Source organism: Pristis pectinata, chromosome 1, assembly GCF_009764475.1.
Source record: "Pristis pectinata isolate sPriPec2 chromosome 1, sPriPec2.1.pri, whole genome shotgun sequence".
Classification (NCBI taxonomy): Eukaryota; Metazoa; Chordata; class Chondrichthyes; order Rhinopristiformes; family Pristidae; genus Pristis; species Pristis pectinata.
The window spans coordinates 97,996,826-98,020,588 of record NC_067405.1 but is presented as its reverse complement, the minus strand read 5'-3'; the positions used below and the strand labels follow the sequence as shown (position 1 = coordinate 98,020,588).

General features: G+C 42.7%; 1 protein-coding gene across 3 annotated transcripts in view; it reads right to left on the bottom strand.

Moving 5' to 3' along the window:
• Positions 1–17,102, bottom strand: part of pals1a (protein associated with LIN7 1, MAGUK p55 family member a) — a 93,918-nt gene extending 76,816 nt beyond the window's left edge. The window contains exon 1 of one of the 3 annotated variants that reach the window (XM_052030595.1): positions 16,699–17,102. The gene's annotated coding sequence lies outside the window, so the exon portion shown is untranslated. The remainder of the gene's footprint in view (positions 1–16,698) is intronic. The other 2 variants (XM_052030605.1, XM_052030615.1) reach the window with 2 other exon arrangements.
• Positions 17,103–23,763: the final 6,661 nt, after the last annotated feature.

The following is a 23,763-nucleotide window of genomic DNA, read 5'->3' as shown; positions in this document are numbered from 1 at the left end:
TCCAAGGCTGGCTCTCCCCACTCTTACTGTCCTTGCTTTTAACTCTTTGAAATCTCTTTGAAAGTCTTCCACTGTTCGTCAACTGTCCCACCATATAGCCCGTGTTTCCAGTCTACGCTAGTCAACTCCTCCCTCATCCCGTTGTAGTCTCCCTTATTTAGGCATAATACACTGGTTTTAGATCAAACTATTGCACCCTCCATGGGAAATTCAATCATACTGTGATCACTCTTTCCAAGAGGATCCCCAACTACAAGATCATTAATTTTACCTGTCTCATTGCACAGGACCAGATCTAATACTGTATTTCCCTTGTAGGTTCACTAACATGTTGTTCAAGAAAGCTATCACAGATGCATTCAATGAAGTCCTCCTCAAGACTGCCTTGACCAACTTGATTCGCCCGATCTATGTGGAAGTTAAAGTCCCCCATGACCACTGCTGTTCCATTCTTACATGCAGTACATATTTCTTGGTTTATTGCCTGTGCCACTGTAATGTTATTATTCGGTGGCCTATAGACAACTCCCACCAGTGATTTTCTTCCCTTTACTATTCCTAATCTCTACCCAGATGAACTCAACATTCTGTTCCATAATATCATCTCTCACTCTTGCCCTGACCTCATTCTTAATTAAGAGCACTACCCCACTCCCTTACCTTACAGCCTATCCTTCTGTATTACCTGATATCCTTGGATATTCAATTCCCACTCATCTCCACCCTGCAACCACGGAACACAACTTCATCCTATTCCATTTATTTCAATGCCAAGTCTCAAACTGAGTTAATGCAACGGTGAAACTTCTGGAGAACCTGAACAAGTTCCTGATCAATGTCTGTCTATTCACACATAGCCACGGGCTATTTGAAGAATATTCGAATTAGGAGCAGAGTACTCTGCCCTATGAATCTGCTCCACCATTTAATCAGATCATGGCGAATCTGATTGTAATCTCAACTCTGCATTCCTATCTACTTGCAATAACCTTTCCCTCCACACACCTCCTCCCCACCCTGGCTTATCAAGAATCTGCCCAACTCTGAATTAAAGTATTCAAAGGTTGTGCTTCCACCCCATGCTGGAGATGGAAAATTCCAAAGACTGACAAGCCTTAGAGAAAACAAAAACTGCACCCCATCTCTATCTTAAATGAGTAACCCCTTATTTTTAAATAGTGGCTCTTAGCTCTCAATTCTTCCACAAAGATGAAGCATCCTCTATTCATTCATCCTGTCAAGTTCCCTCACAGTCTTATGGGTTTCAAACAAATCCCTGCACACACTTTAAACTCCAGCAAATACAAACCAGGCCTGTCCAATATTTCCTCCTGAGGCAACCTGCCCATTCCAGGTATTGGTCCAGAAAGCCTTCACCAAACTGCTTCCAATGTAGTAAGGATTTAGTACTCCTTAATATTCATCCCTTAGACAAGGAGATCAATACTGAACACTGTACTCATGACCTTTTTCAATTCAGTAAGGCCTTTGATTCCATTAATTAAGGTGGCCTCAAATTTGGCTGCACATAGAAACTCACCTTCACTTTATCTTTGCTTTGTGGAGGCATGTAAGCCATGATCCTTCCAACACATTCATTCTCAATGCAGACCAGTGTCAAGCAAGACCAAGTTACCACTCTGACACTTTCCCCCCACCCCCAATCTTTCTCACTGCATTGCTGCACTTTACCACCATCAAAAGGTGAATGACTACCTCCTATTTCATTTGCATGCTGATTACACTCAACTCCACCTCATCTTTACCTCTTGAACACTCCATTTCCAAACCCATTTTGCTCAAAGTAGGCACTTTGCCTGGATGAATAGAAACGTCCTCCAGCCAAATAATCAAATGAAGTAATCATCTTCAGTCCTAACCACAAATACATTTCCCTTGCTACCAATTCTATCAGTCACATCAGTAACCATCTTACACTGAACCACTTCAATCTAATTTCTAATACAGAGATGTGCTTTTGAAATATATACATGCCAAAACTAAGACTTTCCCTTAGATAACATCACCCAATTCTGCCCAGCTAAGATTATATACTACCGGAACCCTCATCTATGTCTTTGGAATAGTCAAGCCATGACCTAACAATGCAGTCTAGGCCAAACTTCTATTTTCAACTCTACAAACGGGATATCTTCCAAAACTCTGCTTCCACGTCCGAATGGATAGAGTCTGCTTACGTGCTTAGCTACAAAGTTAAGCAAAGTCTGGTTTTGCTGCTGGTTAAGCAAAGTCTCAAAATTTTTCAACTTTAAAATTCCCCACCGTTTTCAAATTCACTCCTAGCCTTGCTCCTATCCATTTCTAATCTCTTTCAACCTCACTGCCCTCATATCTGCATTGCTTCAAATCAGGCCTCTTCACTTTCTGCCAAATCATAGCATTCCACTTCTGGCAGCCTGCCTTCAGTTGCATGAGCTTTGAAATCTCCTCTATAAACCTTTGACCCTCTACTTCTCTTGCAACTTTTTCCAGGAAGTGGGTTGATGAGTGGCAAGTGGATTTCAATACAGATAAGTGTGAGGTGATGCATTTTGGTAAGTCAAAGCAGTGTAGGATTTATACTATAAATGGTAGGGCACTAGGAGTGTAATGGAACAGAGGGACCTAGGAGTACAAGGGCATAATTGTTGAAAGCAGCGTCATAGGTACTCCGGATGGCAAAAAAGGTATTTAGCATGCTGGCCTTCACCAGTCAGGGCATTGAGTATACGAGTTGGGACATTACGTTGCAGTTGTATAAGTCATTGGTGAAGCCACATTTGGAGTACTGTGTACAGTTTTGGTCACTCTGTTACAGGAAAGAAGTGGTTAAAAGGGAAGAGTGCAGAAAAGATATACGAGGATGTTGCCAGGACTTGAGGGCTTGAGTTACAGGGAGAGGTTGGCCAGGTGAGATCTTTATTCCTTGGAACTATAAGGGGACGACCTTATAGAAATGTTTAAAATTATGAGAGGCATAGATAAGGTGAACAGTAACAGTCTCTTCCCCAGGGTAGGGGAGTCTAAAACTAGGGGGCATAGATTTGGGGTGAGAGGAGAGAGATTTATAAGGGACCCAAGGGGCAATTTTTTCCCCACACAGAGGGTGGTGAGTATATGGAATGAGCAGCCAGAGGAAGCAGCTGAGGCAGATACAATAGTATCATTTAAACACTTGGATAGGTACATGGAGGGGCTGGGCTTAGAAGGATATGGGCCGAACGCAGGGAATTGGGACCAGCTGGGTGGACATCATAATCGGCATGGACTGGTTGGGCTGAACGCCATGTATCCATGCTGTATTGCTCTATGACTTTAAGAGGCTCCTGAAAATGCACTTCATTGACCAAAATTTTATAAAATTCCCTATATCCTTTTTATGTGGTCAAAGTCTGATCAATAATGGTTCTACAAAGCATATTAGGATGTTTGCTACATTGAAAAGGCTGTATAAATAGCAGTTAATAGTTATCATACAAAATATTGAAATGTAGAAACTCACAAAGTTATCACATTTCATAGAGGCACTGTTGATAAAAGATTTGTTTAATAAATACAAATTATTTTGAATTAGATTGGAAATTATTTTGAATTAGTATTAGATTAGAAATCGATTGCGGGACAGTACAAGTCGCTCTCTTTTGCTTTTATATTAAAATGGATTTTATATAAAGCATTTTAGAATCCAGTCTCACTTACAACACATTGCATCCATCCAACCAAATTTCCTCTGATCCACATCCAACCCATTGTTCCCCTCTACCTCATATAGGCACCACTATCACTGATTCCTTGCAGCATACCCTTCCTGTGACTCCCAATCCTAACTTTTACCCAGTCCCAATGGACCCCTGTCTACAACAAACCCCCGGAAACTTCAGTATTTTCCTTTATGTTTAACGTACAAAGTGATGGCCTTACTCCAGCCTCACTCACTAGTGAATTTAAGTGGCAGGCTCAGGAACAAAACAATTGCTGGCACGTTGCACAAAAATGGATAAACACATCTCGCAGTGCCAATGAATTTCAAGATCAAACTATTTCTGTTGGTTCAGGTGCTTACTGCTAAAGGTTAGATTCAGGTTATTTAGGAAACATGCAAAAAAATGGTATTTTCGAATTCTATTCTACAAACTGCAATTAATGTGCTTACAATACACAAAAATGTCAAATTGTTGTATTCCTATGTTATTCATAAATTATAACGCAAGAATGGGCCACTTCAAATTCACAGATCATACTTAAATTGACTAAAATGGTAACACTCAAAATAAAAAGGTATACCACAGCTTAATAATACATTTAAAAATATTAAGTTTTCGTTCATTGGTCCCATCCTCAAGCCACAGAATAGTGATCATGTTGTCACTTCAAACTTACATTGATACAAAGAGCCCCATTTATTGTGTTCCCTGTGTAGCGGTTGCTACCGCGGAATAAAACAAGACTCTACTCGGAGGATTGCCAAACAGAACTGGTTTATTTTCCCGCCTTGCGCGGGCCCTTTAAGGGAGAATGTTCCCGCCCAAAACAACCGGTAATGACCTAAGTCCCACGTCATCAGGACTTTCCCGCGCGCGGGTTCTCCCCGTCGCTCGGAAAGACGAGGCCCGCCGCCATCTTGGGCCTCGTCGCTCCGACGCCGCGCGACCCGACTGCCGAGCCGGTTCGCCCGACTAGACGGTGAGTCGCCACACCTGCAACATTAGAAAACAAGAAAAAATTGGACTTCAGTTACCTTATTTGCAGCATGATTACAGCACCAGTTGGCATTATTTACAGCAAACTCAAGTCAATATATCATGCTTTGCTTTTGTATTAATACCTTCAATTCCTTAAGAGTGAGAACAAGTGTAAACACTTATGAATTTAGGAAATTCTCTGCTCAAGTAAGTTTTCTGATAAACCTTAAGTACTATAAAAGTAACCTTAGATCTGAGGGCAACTACAAGAGGAACTAGACATTCAGAATTTGCCGTTTGTTCCCAACACAAATGTCACTTCATTGGTAAAACAGTCAGGCAACTAACAGGCTGCTGTTTTATAACCAACTGCATTATGGATTCCTGGTATAAACAGAATGGGTGTAAGGAATAACAAAGCACCCAATATAAAAATAAGTGAAAGATTAAATAATTAGGACAAATGATTGGATACTATTTTAGTTCTAAACTATTTTTAAGGATCTGGGTTGAGGGATTAAATTGGGGAAGACTGAGAATTGCATACAACAAAAGCAAAATACAATGGGGTGCTGGAAGTCTGAAGCAACAAAAAGGAGAAAATACTGCAAATACTCAGCAGGTCAGAAAACTTACGATGGAAGGTTACTGACCTGAGACATTAACTTGTTTTTTCACTGCACAAATGCTGTCTGAGCATTTCTAGCTCTTATTTTAACAAAAAGTGTTTTCCTTTGATTCAGGAGCCTTTAAGGCCATATGGGAGTACATCATTGCCCCTCCAAGGAGTACCCCCAAGATATTACTTGCAATAAAGTGGCTTCTATTTAAATTACAACACATTCACAAACCTAAATGTTGAGAAAAACCAAATGATACTCCAAACACAACTCCTTATCACTCATTGATTTTCCTTCCTCTCACAACCATTTCACTCAATCATGAGATTAAAACCTTGCTGCAGCTTGCTCTACAAAGTTTTGGGTCTCAGTTTTGGGGTTCTTAAATTTTAAAATAATTTAATAATCTTTACATTAACAGTTACACACTTGCTTTGTACAGATGCTCTCATCCCCATGATGTTATGCGAGCTTCACAACCAATGTATCCTCCTTTAGCAGATCAGAGTGAGCATAACTGTAAAAATATTAATTAGTACCAGATATAGCACATCTGGCCTGAGTTTCTTTTTTAAAAGCTATTGGACAACTTATTTTTAAATATATATGTTATTAGGATGTGGGCCACATTGGCAAGGTCACATGCATTACATAATCCTGAAAACCCCAAGAAGATGGTGGTAGGTCCTCTTCTTGGTAAACTACTTTAGAGTCTTCAAGGGCCAAACAAGTACTTTTGCATTGGAGTCACACACAGATTGGATCAGAAAGAACACCAGTACACAATTTGAACACTTAGAAGAGGAAAGAAAAACTTCTTCTCCTTCTGCTTGCTACAAATGATTTATGTTCACAATGTGTCACAATGGAATTTGGATTAGTGATTCAGTCCCAAAGCCACTACAGGTCCAAATCCAAGACAGCCATAACGGTATTGCAGATGACATTTTGTTTTTTTCTTCTTAAAATTTGTTTTTTTTCCCACAGAAGTGCCATTGTATGTTTAATGCACCATTATTTTAATAATGTGATTCTGCCACTCCATTCACCCTGAAACACTTTATGTAATACCAGAACATTGTGCTGTCCATAGAGATTGGCTTGCATTAACACCACAGTGTGCTCCATTCCTTTACAAAATTGTCACTGGCAAGCACTCTGTAATGCAGTGTTATCTTTGCCACAGCAGCAAGAAAAGGTGGTTCTGCTCTCTTGTAACATGAAAATAAAGCTCAAGCAATTAACATGTTGAGGCTGAGCAAGCCCAGTTATTTTTTGTACTGCAGCTCACAAAGGGAGCGATCACTCTACTGAAATATTCTACAGATCCCCCAATAGCAGCAGAGACACTGAGGAGCAGATCAGGAGGCAAATTTTGGAAAGGTGCAAAAAATAACAGGGTTGTTGTCATGGGTGATTTCAACTTCCCTAATATTGATTGGCACCTCCTTAGTGTAAAGGGAATAGATGGGGCAGAGTTTGTTAGGTGTGTCCTGGAAGGATTCCTTACACAGTGTGTGGACAGGCCGACTAGAGGAGGCCATACTGGACTTGGTTCTAGGCAATGAGCCTGATCAGGTTTCAGATCTCTCCGTGGGAGAGCATTCTGGAGACAGTGACCATAACTCCTTTACCTTTACCATAGCCTTGCAGAGGGATAGGAGCAGACGATATGGGAAAGTATTTAATTGGGGAGGGGGAATTATGATGCTATTAGGCAGGAACTTGGGAGCATACATTGGGAACAGATGTTCTTGGGGGAGTGCACAATGGAAATGTGGAGGTTGTTTAGGGAGTACTTGCATGGGGTTTTGGATAGCTTTGTCCCACTGAGGCAGGGCAAGGATGGTAGAGTGAAGGAACAATGGTTGATGAGAGATGTAGAATATCTTGTCAAGAGGAAGAAAGAAACTTACCTAAGGTTTAGAAAGCAAGGATCAGACAGGGCTCTGGAAAGTTACAAGGTAGCCAGGAGGGAGCTTAAGAATGGACTTAGGAGAGCTAGAAGAGGGCATGAGAAGGCCTTGGCAAGCAGAATTAAGGAAAACCCCAAGGCATTCTACATGTATGTGAAGAATAGGAGGTTGACTAGAGTGAAGGTAGGACCGATCAGGGATAAAAGAGGAAACATGTGCCTGGAGTCAGAAGAGGTAGGGGAGGTCCTTAATGAGTACTTTGCTTCAGTATTCACCAGTGAGAGAATCCTTGACGTTTGTGAGAATGGCATATAACAGGCTGATACACTAGGGCATGTCGATGGGAGGAAAGAGGATGTGATGGAACTTTTGAAAAACATTAGGATAGGTAAGTCACCGGGGCCAGATGGGATATATCCAAGGTTATTATGGGAAGCGAGGGAAGAGATTCTGCACCTTTGGCAATGATCTCTGCATCCTCACTGGCCACAGGAGTAGTGCCAGATGACAAGGATGGCAAATGTTGTTCCTTTGTTCAAGAAAAGGAGCAGGGATAAACCTGGGAATTACAGGCGAGTCTTACTTCAGTGGTGGGCAAATTACTGGAAAAGATTCTTAGAGACAGGATTTATAGGCATTTGGAGAAGCATCGGCTGATTAGGGACAGTCAGCATGGCTTTGTGAGGGCAGGTTGTGCCTCATGAGCCTGATTGAATTCTTTGAGGATGTGACAAAGCACATTGATGAAGGTAGAGCAGCAGATGTGGTGTACATGGATTTTAGTAAGGTGTTTGATAAGGTTCCTCACAGAAGGCTCATTCAGAAAGTTGGGAGGCGTGGGATCCAGGGAAACTTGGCCATGTGGATTCATAATTGGCTCGCCCATAGAAGACAGAGAGTGGTTGTAGATGGAGAGTATTCTGCCTGGAGGTCGGTGACCAGTGAGTGGTGTTCCGCAGGGATCTGTTATGGGATAGAGCTACTCTTTGTGATTTTTATAAATGACTTGGATGTGGAAGGGTGGGTTAGTAAGTTTGCATATAACATGAAGGTTGGTGGTATTGTGGATAGTGTAGAAGGCTGCTGTAAGTTACAACAGGACATTGATAGGATGCAGAATTGGGCTGAGAAGTGGCAGATGGAGTTCAACCCGGAAAAATGTGAAGTGATACACTTTGGAAGATTGAATTTGAAGACAGAATACAAGGTTAATGGCAGGACTCTTGGCAGTGTGGAGGAACAGAGGGATCTTGTGGTCCATGTCCCTCAAGGTTGCCGTGCAGGTTGATAGGGTTGTTAAGAAGGCGTATGATGTGTTGGCCTTCATTAGTCGGGGTATTGAGGGTTAGATAGATCTTAGAGCAGGATAAAATGTCGGCACAACATAATGGCTGAAAGACCTGTACTGTGCTGTAATGTTCTATGTTCTAATATAAATAGAGATGATTTGAACTGATGAGCAGCTCCAGCAAATTACAAAAATGTGTACTTCAGTTGAACCATAATGTAGCCCTAACTTGTGTATTTTCTATTTTTTTTTAATTTGTTCTCCACTGTTGCTGGAATGGCAGAGGCAAGGACAAGTACAACTTTTGCTTCAGTATGCTGAACAGATGCAATGACTGTGAATAAATACATAAAAGTTGAGAATGCTAATTTCAGAAACATCAATCTTAATTAAATACACTGCACGTTAAAACTCAATGTGATTTTAAGTTTCAAGAAGGGCGCAGAAGATTCATATTAAACAATGGAATAAAATCAAGAATTCTTTCTTAAGTATCATCAACATGGTACTATAGTGAACAACAGTGAAAGAGCAGTTCACAAAAAATGTGAAACTAAACTGAGCTAAATAACATTGTTTGAAACTGGAGAAAGTATTTTTACTTGAATGTTTGAAAACCTGGAAATATCATCATCCTTGTCTTATGCAAACTTGACACTGGCATGCCAACATAGAAAAGGAGTTTCTGTAATAGAAATACTGTCAAGATGGAATGTAAACCACAGACACCTCCTTAATTCCAAACAATGGTACTGCACAAAACGTTATTTGAAGACGTATCAGATTTTCATGCTAGACCATCACAAAACATCTATACGACGATGACAATTTTGCTGTCAATATTTATCAACAATACAAACAATAATAATAGCAAACAATAAATTTTCATATTCCTCTAAAGGCTAATAACACACCATGAAATGCACTTAAAATGTTATGCATAGATATATCCACCAAAAGGCACTTTCCCCTGCCACCATAAGACATGCAACACCTGTACCTTCACCTCCTCCCTCAACACCACCCAGGACCCTAACCAGCCCTTCCAGGTGAGACAAATATTCACGTGCACCTCCTCCAACCTTGTCTATTGCATTCAGTGCTCTTGATCTGGCCTCCTCTACATTGGTGAGACCAAGCGCAGACTGAATGACTGCTCTGCTGAGCACCTCCACTCAGTCCACAATAGCCATCTTGAGCTCCTGGTTGCAAGCCATTTCAACTCGTCTCCTCATTCCCACACCATCTCGCCTGTTCTAGGCCTCCTCCATTCCCAGGGTGAGGCCAAAAGCAAATGAGAGGAACAGCACCTCGTATTCTGCGTGGGTAGTCTACAACTCAACAGCATGAACATTGAATTCTCCCATTTCAGGTAACCTACACTGCCTCTGTCCCTTCCTCTCTCTTCCTGATCCACCATGGTCCTCCTGTGCATCCCTTTTTTCCAAACCACCCCAGCCCTTTTTTCCAGATTCTTTCCCCTTCTCCACCTGCATATCATCCACACTCTGCCCAGTCGGTCCCCTATCCCCTCCCCTCACTGTTCCCCTTTTGCCCAGCATCCCTCCCCTATCTGGTTCCACTCACACCCTTCCTTTCTTATCAGATTCCATAATATGCCGCCCTTTGTTGTCTCCACTACCACCTCCCAGCCTCTGTTGTTATCTCCACACTCCCCCCCACCCCCCCAGCTCCATCTGTCCATCAACCCCTCCTCACCCAGATCCACCCATTGCTTGTCAGCTTCTGCTTACCTCTGTATACTAGCCATCTCCCCTTTACACTCAGTCTTGATGCAGGGTCTCGACCCAAAAAAATTGACTATCCCTTCAGAGCTTTCCTCTGTAGATGACATATCATCACCACCCGCCCCACCGGATGCAAGGGTCCGTGTCCTGGTTTATCCCCAGCAGCTGCGTGACAGAGGACTCTCTGATCTACGGGCTGTTCCCGGGGACACAAACCGAGACAGACATCAAAGTACTGGAAGGTCATCAACCCGGTGGAGGACACCCTTTGGTCTGCCCAAAACTTGTTGCTCTTCCAGCACAGCTAGATGTACATAAGGGAATGCTGCCGACTGGCACAGTCCAGGCTGCAGGAGTACGTGCTGAGGGACACATTGAAGCTCGGTGCAACCGATGCTAAGGCTCCAAGGGGAAGGAGCACAGTATAGGCTCCTTCCACTACTGCACACGGAGAGGCAGAGTTGGGTGGGGAAGCCCCTCAAACAGTGAAAGTTGTATCACCTCAGGGAGCCACATAAGTGGCAATGGTGCTCTGTTTGTGTGTCTTTCTCTTTAAAGTTTACACTACTGAATGTAACAACCATGAATGTTAAGGTTTGGTTTTTGCACTCTTCCTCTGTATATATTTTTTATTATGAATACAGTTTATTTTTGAAATAATCCCTTTGCCTCCACAGATGCTGTCTAACCCACCGAGGTCCAGCAGCTTGTTTTTTTGCTCCAGATCCCAGCATCTGCAGTCTGTGTCTCCAGAAGATTTTAATTCCAAAAAAATGAATGTACATAGTACTCATGGGAAATCCAAAAATCAATAAATGCAGCAAAGATCTTTGCACCAGTCGACAACTCCACAAACTTCTGACAATGATCTAATAATTCCACTTTTTTTTCCAAAAACAGGAAAGGAATTCAGAAGTTCTATACATCTACAGAATATCACCAATGAATCCTGCAGCTAGGTCAGGATTTTACTGAATTTAAGGATAAACAACAACAATGAGAATCAAACAAAATGACTGCACTCAACACATATAACATCAGTGAATAGGGTACAAGTTCCACAATATAACAAGACATTGAGTGAATTTCACTGCATGGTAATCAAGTGAACTCATTTTAATTGATACTTCAAATCCATTTAAAATTTAGCATGCACAACAATTGAGATTCTCTGCCACATCGGTTCAAATTCTTAACCTGAAAGCTTTCATTTAAACTTGAAACTGACAGTCAATCTTGGCTGTGTGATAACACATTCGCTCACTACTCCAGAGACTTCAGTATATAATCCCAGCAGATATTTCAGTACACTACTGTGCATGTGTTGCACACTAGAAATTCTATATTTTGGATGTTTTGTTAGTAAACCAAGTCTTTGCACTCCATGGCATTTGACTACATGTAAAAAAAACTTTACTCACTACAAGGTGCTTGGGGTGTCTTACAACTGTGAAAGGTACATTATAAATCCAAATTATCCTGCTCACTTTGAAGAGTTAAAGTCACTAAAAGCATAGAAGGTGATGAAATTTATACACTAATGCAAAACAAAAATTTAGAGAAATTCCCTACAATTTGTAAATGACCTTATGTTCAAGAGATTAAAATTTACTCTGTAATGCCCTCAGTGATATCCAGATTGAAATTCCTCCATTACAAAAGCTACTGATCACCCAGGCACATGTCTAATTGCATACCAGGCACCAAATGAGATTTCATTAGTTTCAGACTTCCATACCAGCAGCATCACAAATGTATCAAGGGAATTCACTTCATTCCAACATTCTGTGTTTATGCTACAGGGGAATCTACTGGTATCTTCCTCACTAATCCTTGTGTGAATTCAAACACACAAGTATGTGACAAATCTATGTTGGTAATTTTTTTTCAAGCGATTCTCAGCCACTGCATATATCATGTCATTGTCGCTCTAAAAAGAATAAACTTCAATAAATCCCAGTGAAGTGCAGGGATTGGGAAGTGGAATGGAAGAAATCACACTGTGGTCATGATAGGAACATCTCATGACAAAAATCACATGTGTTTTCCCCCCCCCCCCCCATAATCAAAACTCCAAGGATGAAAATCCTTAAATCCAAGGCCCAAGGCTGGGAATCAAATATTTTCATGCAATGAAAAATAAAGCTGAATGATGACAATAATTCAAGTTTGAGGTGGTGCTTTCTGCAGCCTGCATGGGCTTCTCTCAAAATTTTCCTCTGCCTCTCAGAAGTTGACAATCTTAAGTTCTTGACAACAATGCAAATACCACAACAGTATCCACAAAATAATTACTGTAGTCAAATTAGCTCATCAAGCAGTAGCATATGATCTGAAAATCCAAATATTCCAATCACCTGATTACATAATCTTACTAAAATCCGATAAGTCAGTTTTACTGCTCCTTGAGTAATATAAGCTCATCACTATGTCTGTCACAAAGTTTACAGTTAGCTCCAGGTAATCTTACTGTAACTACAAACAAAAAAATATATTGTTGGGTAATGCACCATACAATGAAGTAATTATTAACTTCAGTCACTAACTTCACCTATAGAACGTGACATTTAATCTGATACTGCATTTTAATCAGCTATTTTCAGCACTTGTTTCAAGGAATTTTGTAGAGTATCCTTAAAGCTTCAGTGGATTATTCTCTTATTATGAAAAATGAGGTAATTTGACCCATCAGGACTGTGCCAGATCCCAGGAGAACAATCCCATCTCTTCCCCTTCCCCTGCAACTTGTTCTCCCTCACGTTTGCCCATCAACTTCTGATTCTTTTTGCCATTAACCTGCACTAATAGGTAACTTACGGTAGCAACTAACTCATCCACCCATCTTTGGGAGGAGAGGGAAATCAGAAGAAACCCAAGAAGAAAAAGGAAGCCTATGTAAGGTTTAGGAAGCTAAAATCAAACAGGACCCTTGAGGATTATAAAGAAGCTAGAAAAGAATTCAAGGAGGGAATTAGGAGAGCCAGGAAGGGCCATGAAAAGTCCTAGACAAGTAGGATTAAAGAGAATCCCAAGGTATTCTGCACATAAAGAACAAGAGGATAACTAGGGAGAGGGTAGGACCACTCAAGGATAAAGGAGGGAACATGTACTTGGAACCAGAGGATGTGAGCGAGGTCCTAAATGAGTACTTTGCTTTGGTATTTACCAAGAATCGGTTGAAGCAGTAACAATAGTATCATTTAAGAAGCACTTGGGTAGATACATGGAGGGGAGGGGCCTGGAGGGATATGGGCCTAACAAAGGAAATTGGGACTAGCTAGGTGGACAATGTGGTTAGCATGGACTCATTGGGCCGAAGGGTCTGGATCCGCGTTGTTTTGCTCTATGGCTCTAAAAAAAGATGTGGAGGAGAGCAAGATCAGTGTGGAGCATGCTAATATGCTGCGGCATTTTGAAGTTAAGTAAGAGGTAGTGTTGGGGCTCTTGAAGAACATTAAGGTGGTTAAGTCCCCAGGGCCAGATGGGATATACCCCAGGTTATTGAGAAAGGCAAGAGATGACATTGCTGGGGCCTTGACCAAGATCTTCGTGTCCTCTCTAGCCACAGGCGAGGTCCTGGAGGACTGGCAAGTAGCTAATGTTGTTCTGTTACTTAAGAAGGGAAATGGGGATAATCCTGGTAACTATAGACTGGTGAGTAGTGGTAGGGAGCCTATTGGAGAAGATGCTTCAGGAGACGATTTATAAGCATTTAGAGAACCATGGCTTAATTAGGGACAGCCAGCAAGACTTTGTGCAAGGCAAGTCATGTCTTACTAACTTGATTGAGTTTTTTTGAGGAGGTGTCAAAGGTGATTGATGAAAGTAGATCTGTGAATGTTGTTTACATGGATTTCAGTGAGGCATTTGACAAGGTTCCACATGGTAGGCTCATCCAAAAGATTAAGATGCATGGGAACCACAGTGACCTGGCCATATGGCTTGCCCATAGAAGACAGAGGGTGTAGTGGTCAATGGGACTTATTCTGGCTGGAGGTCTGTAACTAGTGGTGTTCCGCAGGGATGTGGACTAGGACCTCTGTTGTTTGTGATATATATAAAATAAATAAATGACTTGGATGAAAATATGGATGGGTGGGTTAGTAAGTTCACAGAACATACAAAAATTGGGGGTACTGTCAATAGTGTAGAAGACTGCCAAAGGATGCAGCAGGATAACAGAACAGTTGCAAATATGGACAGAGAAAAGGCAGATGAAGTTTAATCTGGCCAAGTGTGAGGTGTTGCACTTTGGTAGATCAAATGTAAACGGACAGTACACAGTTGATGCCTGGACCTTTAACAGTGTTGATGTACAGAGGGATTTTGGGTGTCCAGGTCCATGGCTCCCTAAAAGTGGCCACACACATTGATAGGGTAGTAAAGGCGGTGTATGACATGCTTGCCTTTATTAGTCGAGGCATTGAGTTCAAGAGTCAGGAAGCTACATTGCAGCTTGATAAACCTCTGGTTAGGACACATCTGGAGTGTTGCATTCAATTCCGGTTGCCCCATTATAGGAAGGATGCAGAGGCTTTGGACAGGGTGCAGGAGGTTGTTTACCAGAACACTGCCTGGATTAGAAGGAATGTGCTGAGGGGAGGTTGGACAAACTTGGGTTGTTTTCTCAGGAGCAGCAGAGGCTGAGAGGAGACCTGATAGAAGTTTATAAGATAAAGGTAATAATCACATATCCTTTCTTTGAAAACTCTTCTCCATTGTCATGTTATTTTTAAAGATTTGTGTATATACACATCTGTTTCTGCACCACCTTTAAAATTGTGTAGTTTATATTTCTGCCTTTTACCCCCAAAGCAAAATGTGTCATTTTTGTTTACAGTTTACATTTCTCTGCATTAAACTTCACCTACCACCCATTTGTCTGTTTTACCAATCTGAAGGCTCGTGGCTGATTTATCCTTGTCACTGATTATTTCTTGGGGTTTGTGTCATCTATAAATCTTCTAATCATATGCTGTATCATCTGAAGACTTGGACTTGAGAACAGCAATAAGTGGTCCGAATAGTGTCTCCTGGGGCACATGACAGTACCTCTGAACACTCTTAAAAATGAAAGAGGAAGGCTGATCTTCTTGTAAAGAGCAACCCTAAGCTATTGAATGAGTGCAGTGTGCCAGCCTGTTGTTGGAGTGATTCAACCTGTAGTCTGTCAGATTTATCCTTCTCCCCTTTTGCAAATATATAACATTTGCAACCCTCCAGTCCTCTGGCACTAACCCCTCCCCCCCCACATTTCCAAGGAGGATTAGTAGAATATAGCCAGAACCTCTGCCACCACCATTCTTATTTCCCTTGGCATATTTATATCCTGAGCCAGTTGACTTTCCCACTTTGAGGGCTGCCAGCTTTTTCAGCAAATTCTTCTCAATCTTGTCATTTCCAATATATCCACTGCTTCCTATATTACTTCTACAGCATCTCTTCTTCGCTGAAGCCATGTGCAATTAGCACTTCACCCATGCCCTTTGCATCCTCAAGATGATCTTTTCATTCCTAATCAAAATCACCCTTCCATTATTTGTGATTTTTAAAAAATGGCCAAGTCTTCTGCAGCTGCTGATCCATTCTTATATTTACTCTTTGCCCCTAATTTCCTTTGCCAAGTGCCTTTTGTAATTTCTGTATTCAATTTTATCCTTTCAAACCTCACAACTGTCATAGGCTTTCTTTTTTTTGCATCTCATTTTAATCTCTACATCTTAAGCCATCTACAAAGCTTTAGTCTCGGCAGTCCTACCTTAACCCTTTCCCTACCACACCATAGGAACTCCATCTACAAACCACTTCGTCTTCAAATTCCACACACCCACCCCGCAACATATGAATCCCTAAAATCAGAGCATCTTAGAATTGCAAGGTTTTCTATTCATTGCCAAATTATTGTATGCCAATACCGCTGCCAATTATTTTTCTATCACAATAACTGAAATCAAAATTCAACCAGTTTATGAGAAACAAAGACAAAAAGCCAGTGTCTCTGCAATAGGATCAATGATCTAGTGTATTCAGACATCTTATTGTGCGTCGGCACACAAAGCAACAATAGAGCTGAAGATCGAGCTGCGCTTTTGAAAGAAATGTGTTTCCCCCCCCCCCCCAAACTAACCTCTCGCAAGTTTCTTAAAGTTGGATGCACTCCACAAATAATTTGCACAGAGCTAAAGTGGGTGCACAGCGTCTGTCCGTCTTTATAAGGGAGAAAAGCATTAAAGTAATTTGAACATGACTCGGCGATGATAAATGAAGAGATAAAAAGCACAACACGCCCAAAGTTCCAGCGCCGGGCACCTTTCCCCGGGATTAACACAAGCAGCAGGGCGGCGGACGCGGCCTTTCGCCAGATCGTTTCCTAATAAATTTCGGGCTATTCCCAGTGCGCTCCCTCCACCCCCACCTCGCTTTACTTTCCCTCCCCATCCTGACCTGCAGCCGCTCGCACTCCCGGCCTAGGCCCGAGGGCCGGGACAAACTTCCAGAGCAGCCGGCCGAACTGATCCCAACTCTCGATCCAACCTGTTGATGGGGCAGGAGGGGAAGAAGCTGCTGCTGCTGCTGCTGCTGCTGCTGCTGCCGCCGCCGCCGCCTCCTCCTCCTCCTCCTCCTCCTCCTCCTCCTCCTCCTCGACGGTGGGCCGACACCGGGTTTAAACCGACCGGGACAGCACCTGGGCCCCGAATGCCGGACTCCGGCTCTCGCCGGCGCCTCCGGTGACTTTCGGAGCCTCCAGGGACGGGTGTCCGCCCGCCCGCAACGAAACCGACTGCCGCGCGTGCGCGTTATGCGCGCACCTGCCTTGCGTGCACGCGCACGCAAACGCCGCGAGCCCCGGCCTTCTTCCCGCCCCATCCCACTCCACCCCGAATCCCCTTTCCCCATTGGCTGAACCCACCGAACCCCCCTCCTCTCCCATTGGAGGGGAGGGCGGCCGTCGCCAGGCCAACTACCCCCACCCCACCCCCTTTCCTTTCGCCCCGGGGAAGCCTGCGAGACAAAGGAGTCTCGGCCGGGGCGCGCGTGCGCGCACCCCCGCGCGCTCCCGTGCCCGCGCGCGCTCGCGGCTGGGGGCAAAGGTGAACCTGAGCCATGCCAGGAATGCCTTAATATTTTGCAATGCGGTGGAAGCAGAGGAGCAGGACGGGGAGGGGAGGGGAGGGGCGGTGACGGGAGGCAACAGGAACGTGGGAATCACAGCGCTTCACTGCTCAACCCGTCGTTCCGCCCGAAAGCAGACCTCGCAGAACGACAGGGTCAGCTTTTGCTTTGACTTCTCCCGCTTCGAACCACCCTCCGCGTCTCTTCCCAGGCAATGTTGCTTGGCGTGTAACTTTGCAAAACAAAACTTGTAATGTACATTGATAGTGAATTTCACATTTTCAGTAACCTTTCCACCTAGATTATCTTGACTATGTTGAAACAAAGATAACATCGCACAACTCCAACCTCCCCTCTGTTCAAGTGCATTCGCAAGCGAAGGGATTGCTGTCATTGAAGACGGCGAAAAATCATCCATGTATTTAGGTCACTGATGGTTGAAGTCCACCGGGGAAATTTAATTTCGGCATTTAATCGAGTAAAAAGAAAACTGTACTGCGATCAAACAAAAAATAGCGGGCGTGTTTATTTTCACTATCTTTTAATATATTATTTCTAACCATTCGGATTCTGTATTTTCTTGAAGTAGCTGAATATACTGGTTCGGGTATATACTCAGCTTTCCCAGCACTTCTATGCTTCTCCCTTCTTTCGTGAGGATTTGTTTCCAACTCTTACTTATCGCGACTCCCTCTGCCCACCCTGGATTCCAGTTTCTGGGTGCAATTCCTAACAATCGAACGTGGAAATATGAAACAAACGCATTGTTATTGTTGATTTAGTGATTTCCTTGTTTTGTTTTAATAGAATATCTATCCTGTTATGTTTCTATCCCCTGAATGTAGTTTATCAGTTTATTGTGCGTCTTTTTTAAACGAAATGGACAATTTATGCTCTAATTCATGGGATTCAAAAATAAAAAGCATTGCCAATTCCACGCCCAGCTGTCAATCCCGAAGAAGTTAAAAAGGTTGTCATTTCCACCCCCCCCCCCCCCCCCCCCCCCCCGGTCAAGCACAGGATTAATGAATATTTCAATATTTATCACTAGAAGCCCACAGGAAAAGTATCTACCCAGCTAGTATTCACCAAGGCCGATACCCTTCAGCTGAACATTGACATACCAATAGGAAAATAATACAAAAGCACACGAAATTCCATTGTACCGTTTCTTGACAATATGATAAATTTACTTGTCTTCGTCTCTCTTTGTTATCGCCGATTTTATGAATTGTCTAGTGAACAGCAGAGCAAAAACGTTTGTTCAGAGGTTCAAACGTGATGGACAGAGCACAAAACAAAACTTCAGTGTGATAACCAGAGCCAAAACTACCAACAGTTTTGAAACTCGTAAGGATCCACGGACCTCTTCGAAATGAAATATGTTGTTTTCCCTGTACCCAGCCGCGTGAAATGTCTATTTCAAAAAATAATCCCAGATTTCATCTGGATTGTGGAAGGATGCCTCCAGGAGGGCTGAATAGTTCTTGTTAAGGAGGAAGAAAGTAAAACTTAAGTTAAATTATGCTTTTCAAATCAAGATTTATTATCGTACTTAACGAGTTTACATTTTTGTTTGGAGTTTATAAATTGAATGTTGCTTCATCGGACTCCGAAATTATTTTAGATTTTGATGGTCAGAACACTTAAAATATGCATTAGCAGCACTTGGTATGCCACGTGAAAATGCAATACTACAATATTGCCAAGTCCCGAAACTCAACGTTGGTGGCTTCTGTTTTATCATCCACCTCCCCATTAGTTCCAAACTACACAAAATAATCCTTGAGATGCCGCGAAAGAAAACGATAGGGGCCATTATATCCCAATTGGTTTGTGCCTGTATATGTTGCCGTTCACTAATTACCTTTAAAAGCGCTAATTAGTTATAGTTTTCTCATGGCTTCGAAATATATAAAAAACGGATTCGCAGTCGTGTTTATTGCTACGTTAGGTGAACCTCCTTTCCCTTTTTATTCATCTCTGGACTTCAAACCTCCTTTGCACGCGAATTACTTCTGGTTTTTTAATACCAATGTTTTCGCGATTTTCGGGATGTTTTGCGTTATTCCATACACGTCCAGTTGCAAATTGGAGAACGAGTTTGATGCAGCGCCATACTAAGACTTCAATCCCGTCCATGCATTCTAGTTTTACGTCGATGCGTCTTTAATTGGCCTTGATCTGTCTATGGGGAAGCATTTGGGAACTTTTGCATATCTGTAATATTCTAAAATGACAGCATTTCTGTTTATACGCAAGAACAGATAATTAGGATGTATAATTCTGCTCGCTTGAATTTATTATTCTTTTAACTCAAATAAATGTTTGGGAATATATACAACTATGAAAAAAAATTTCCCCTGAGAACATAAGAAGAAATAGAAACAGACCATTCGGCCCCTCGACTGCCAATCAATAAAAAAAATTGGGGGATCTTTTGGCTAAGTGCCACTTTCCAGCACTACTCTCTTCTTCCTTTCATATACAAAATCTACCAATCTAAGTCTTGAATATTCTCAGCAACTGAAGTTCCATAGCACCCTTGTGTAGGGAATTCCAAAGATTCACCGCACTCTAGGTGAGAAAACTCATTCTCATCTCAGGTTCAGATGAATGGTCTCCATCGAAAACGTCGACTGTCCATTTCCTTCCATAGATGCTGCCTGACCCGCTGAGTTCCTCCAGCAGTTTGTTTTTTGCTACTTCTCATCTCAGCCCTGATTGAAAAGCCCCTTATTTTGAGATTCTGACCCCCTGCGTTCTTGCCACCCCAGCCAGCAGAAACATCATCATTGCACCTACCCTCTCAAACCCGGTGAGAATTTCGTCTGATTCAACAAGATCACCTCCCATTCTTCTGAAATGAAGCATTACTCTGCCCAGTCTCCTTAATCTTTCCTCATTGGGTAAACTCTCCATCCAGCAACTGGGCTGCTGTGTAGGTTGTGAAGTGGATGCAGAGAGGCTTCAAGGGGATATAGAATGTGTACAGACCTAGTGTCCCTATCTTTGTTGCAGTCCATCCATGGAAAGGATATCCTCCCTGAGGTAGGGACACTAGGCCTGTACACAATATTCCAGGTCTGGTCTCACAGAGGACTTAAGTAACTGTAGCAATATATCTTTATTCTTATATTTAAATCTTCTTGCAATTATGAGCAACATACCATTTCCTTTCCTCAACGCTTGCTGTTCCTGCATGCTAATCTTCAGTGATTTGTGCACAAGGTCACCCAGTTCCATCCAAACTCCAACATCCTAACCCTTACCATTTAAGATACACTCTGCCTCTCTATTTTTTTCTGCCAACATGGATGACCTCACATTTTTCCACTTAATATTCCATCTGCCACATTCTCCCCCATTCACTTAGCCTGTCTATATCTGCCTGAAGCCTCCCTGCACCCTCCTCATAAACCACACTTCCAGTTTGTTATCATCAGCAAACGCAGATGGAGTACACTTCATGAAAAACACTCTGACACTGGAGGCCAGGCAGCATCTGTGGAGAAAAGCAGGCGGTCAACATTTTGGGTCAGGACCCTTCCTCAGGACTAAAGATAGGAAAAGGGAAAGCCCAATATACAGGAGGGAAAAGCAGAGCAGTGATAGGTGGATAAAAGAGGGGAGGCGGGGTGGGCTCAGGGTGGTGACAGGTAGGTGCAGGTAAGAGATAGTGATAGGCAGGTGCGGGGGAGGAGGGGAGAGCAGATCCACTGGGGGATGGGTCAAAGGTAAGGAGAGAGAGGGAAAAGAAGTAGAAAAAAAGAGGCTAGCAAAGGGAAGAAGAGAAGCATGGTGTTGGGGGGGGGGGGGTTTGTGGGGAAGGGTTCTTCATCTGGAGTACGCTTAATCCCCTTATCCAAATCATTGATATCAATTATGAACAGCATGAAACCCCAGCATTGATCTCTGTAGCATCCCATTAGTGACCATCCCCAAATGGAAAATTACCCATTAATTCCACCGCCACACACATCTTCCCCTCCCCCCTTCCGCTTTCCGCAGGGATCGCTCTCTCCGCGTTCCTTATCCACTTGTCGCTCTCCACCGATGACCCTCCCTGCACTTATCCCTGCAACCGTGCAAAGTGCTACACCTGTCCCTGCACCTCCTCTCTCACCACCATTCAGGGCCTCAGACAGTCCTCCAGGTTAGGCACCGCTTCACCTGTGAATCCCAGGGTGTCATTTATTGCATCTGGTGCTCCTGGTGCAGCTTCCTCTACATCGGTGAGACCCGACGCAGGTTGGGTGACTGCTTTGTCAAGCACCTTCGCTCCATCTGCTGCAACAGCCAGGATCTCCCAGTGGCCACCCACTTTAATTCCACTTCCTATTCCCATACTGACATGTCCATTCATGGCCTCCTCTACTGCCACGCTGAGGCCAGACACAGGTTGGAGGAGCAACACCTCATTCTGCCTTGGGAGTCTTTAACCTGACGGCATCAACATTGATTTCTCTAACTTTCAGTAACCCCACCCATCTGTTTCCCCTCCGTTTATTCCCCCCCTTTGTATTCTCTCATTCCTGTGGCCCCCTCACCCCTTCCCTTTCTCCTACCCCGCCCTCATGACCTGCCCACTACCTCCCTCCTATTCCCCGCCTCCTTCCCTTTATTCCATGGTCAACTGTCCTTTCCCACCAGATTCCTTCTTCTTCAGCCCTTTGCCTCTTCCACCTGTCGCCTCTCAGCTTCTTACATCACTCCCTTTCATCCCCCCTCCCCCACCCACCTACCTGCCCCCTCTCACCTGGACTCACCTATCACCTGCCAGCCCGTGCTCCTCCCCCTCCCCCTACCTTTTTATTCTGGCTTCTATCCTCTTCCCTTCCAGTCCTGATGAAGGATCTCGACCCAAAACATCGACTGTTTATTTCCCTCTATAGATGCTGCCTGACCTGCTGGGTTCCTCCAGCGTTTTGTGTATGTTGCTCCAGATTCCAGCATCTGCAGAATCTCCTGTGTCTCCATTTATTCTTACTCCCTGGTTTCTGTCTATTAACCAATCCTACTCCCAATTACTCTTCTATGGTACCTTATTGAAGGCCTTCTGAAAATTCAAATAAACCACTGGTTTCCCCAAATCTTTTCCACCGGTTAAAAACCTCAAAGAACTCCAACAGGTTGGTTAAGCATGATTCATTGTTTTGAGTACATATTGACTCTGTCCATTCCCAATATTATTTTCCAAGTGCCTCGCTGCAACGTCCTTAATAATAGATTTTAGCATCTTTCCCCTCTTTTCCTAAATAGTGTGGGTTACATTTACTGTCTTCCAAACTGTGAGAACTGTTCTAGGACCTATGAAATTCTGAAAAATGGGAACAAGTGCATTCATTATCTCCATAGCAACTGCTTTCAAAACCTTTGATGCAGTTCACCTGGTCTTAGAGATATATTGTCTTTGAGCCTCATTAACTTTTTCTTCATTTCTGTTACTGATGCTAATTCATTTATCACTTCTTAATTTCTGGACCTGTTGCTCTCCATCATTTCAGGAGGTATTTATAATCTTCTGAGGAAACAGAAACAAAATACTTGTTTAATTGTTCTACCATTTCCTTGTTGCCCAATATATTTTCTCCCATCTCAGTCTGTAAGGGGCTGACATTAACATTTACTAATCTTTTCCTTTTTCCTGAAGGCTTCTACAATCTGTTTTTATGTTTCTCACCAGATTACTCTTGTATTGCACTTTCCCTTTACTTATCAATTTCTTCGTCTTCTTTCTCTGCAGTCTTAAATGTTCCCAATCCCCAGGCTTACTGATCTTTTTGACAACATTGTAAGCCTTTCCACTTGATCTAATACTATCTTTAACTTCTCTTGTTAGTTGCAACTGGACTTTTCCTGAGGTAGTTTTACATGTAATTTCACACACTCTTGATAATGTCTGATCACTTCTTTCACATTGCTGTCCTGTGGATCCACTGGAGACTCCTGAATGGGGTCCATGTGTAATACATTCCTGGATAGTGCCCTTGGTTAACGTGGTATCATTGTGGTCTGATATTTCCAGTGCTTTTCCAACTTTACAAGAGTAAAACTGATAATCTTACCACCCTATGGGAGATGGATTCACATGATGATCATTAAACCTAACCATCTGTCGAAACAGATCAGCAAATTACAACGTGAAATATCTCTGCAACAGCTCTAAAAATTGAATATAAAATGTTGTATGGGTATTGTGACAAATATTGAATTCCTGAAGCTTCATTAAAATTGCAGTGACAACAAAACTACTTAATGCAGATGAGGCAGCTTCTTGTGAATCAGAATTTGCATTGATAATTTTAGTTAGTGCATAACAATATCATCCAGTCAATTTCCACATCTGATGAATGTTGAATTTAATTCACACATTTGACTCTAGTGTTCTTATCA